A 2,229-nucleotide genomic window follows, 5' to 3' on the forward strand; every position below is an offset into this window, starting at 1 on the left:
TGTAAGATGGGCCATGCTTGGGGTTAAGCATAAGGTTCAGCAGAATTTGCTTAAGACTCTGCTTGACAAGCAATGTCATCAGCAAGTTTCGGCAGGTTTTGGGAAAAATTATGGTTTTGCTTGCCAAAAACAGTCCAAAAGCTATGGAATGCTATCATGACCCTCAGCAATTACCAAATACACACAAACACCATAAAATTGAGGGATTTAAGTTCATCTCTCTCATAAACTTAGTAAGCATAGCACATGTTCATTTAGCTTTTTGCAATCATTGTTCATTTTAGGCACCAATTGTGACTACCCTTTTGCACATTCAATGAAATGGTCTCCTTTCTAAACTTATACCAAAAGCATATTTTCAGCAGCATTTGAGACAAGTTCCAAACATTCAAGAATTGCAGAAAAGACATAGAAATTGACCTTTTTAGCAGCATGAACAGTAGCATGAACAGTAGCAAAAATCTGCAGATTGCAAAAATTAGCAGCAATTCCAAACAAAAGCATGCAAATTCCTATCAGACTACAAAATTATATATACACAAAAAGGTGAAACTTAACAAACATTATTTTTGCACTTCAATAAAGCTCTCATCAGTCCTAAATATCAAAATTGATCCTCATTCAAGTTGCATTTCACAGAATTTACACAAAACACAAAATCAAACATATGCTATCAAGTAGACTGCAATATCAGCAATTTAGCACAAGTTTAAAGGTGTTACTGTTCACAGGCACTGCATAAAGTGCAGAATGTTGCTTATACTTGCTTTCCTTTAATTCTTTGTTTTTGCAACAAGTGTAAACTTGCCCAATCTTCATGAATGGCCTACAAAAGATAAACAAATGTCACTTTTGAGATTAATGAGGGTGAAAACTGAAAGTGAAATGAAATGGAAAATTAATGAACTATAAAAGGATACGCTTGGGGTGCCTCCCAAGAAGCGCTTGTTTAAGGTCTTAAGCTTGACCTTCCACTCCAATTCTCCTAAGTATCCCTGACTGGAGAACCAAGCCATGAAACCTCTACAAACTTTTGCGTGGGTTCTCCAACAATATAATGCTTTAATCTCTGCCCATTAACTTTGAAAGTCCCTGAGGTTTCATTGCCTATCTCAACAGCTCCATAGGGGTATACTTTTATAACAGTGTAGGGCCCTGACCATCTTGACTTCAATTTTCCTGGAAATAACCTTAACCTAGAGTTATATAGGAGAACAACATCACCTTCCTGAAATTCTTTCCTCCTAATATGCTTATCATGCCATCTCTTAGTTCTTTCCTTGTAAAGCTTGGCATTTTCATAAGCATCCAATCTAAGCTCCTCAAGTTCATTTAGTTGCAGCATTCTTTTTTCTCCTGCAGTTTTTAAGTCAAAGTTCAGTGTCTTTATGGCCCAATATGTTCTATGCTCCAACTCCAAAGGTAAATGACAAGCCTTCCCATAAACCAATCTAAATGGGGTAGTTCCGATAGGGGTTTTAAAGGCTGTTCTATAGGCCCAAAGAGCATCATCTAACTTTAGTGACCAATCTTTCCTCGAACAATTCACTGTTTTCTCAAGAATTCTTTTCAGCTCTCTATTGGAGATCTCCACTTGACCACTAGTTTGTGGATGGTAGGGTGTTGCAACCTTATGCTTCACACCATATTTTTGCAATAATCTTTCAAATTGATGGTTGCAAAAATGAGAACCTCCATCACTTATAATGGCACGTGGAGTTCCAAATCTTGTAAAAATGAACTTTTTAAGGAATTTAATCACAACTCTTACATCATTAGTTGGAGATGGTATAGCTTCAACCCATTTGCTTACATAATCTACTCCAACTAAAATGTATTTGTGTCCCAAGGACGATTGAAAAGGTCCCATGAAATCAATGCCCCACACATCAAATAATTCCACTTCCAATATATTTTGGAGGGGCATTTCATCTCTCTTTGAGATATTACCCATCCTTTGACACCTATCACATGCATTTACAAACTTCCTCACATCCTTAAACATGTGTGGCCAAAAGAACCCTGCTTGAAGAACTTTTTCTGCAGTCTTTGTCACACTCATATGACCTCCATAAAGTGAAGAATGGCAATCTTTGATAACATTCCCTATCTCCTCATCAGCTAAACATCTTCTAATCAGCCCATCTCCACATTTCTTGAACAAAAATGGTTCCTCCCAATCATAATCCTTCACATCAAAAAGAAATTTCTTCTTTTATTGCCATGTTA

This window comes from Hevea brasiliensis, chromosome 14 (genome assembly GCF_030052815.1).
Source record: "Hevea brasiliensis isolate MT/VB/25A 57/8 chromosome 14, ASM3005281v1, whole genome shotgun sequence".
NCBI classification, from domain to species: domain Eukaryota; kingdom Viridiplantae; phylum Streptophyta; class Magnoliopsida; order Malpighiales; family Euphorbiaceae; genus Hevea; species Hevea brasiliensis.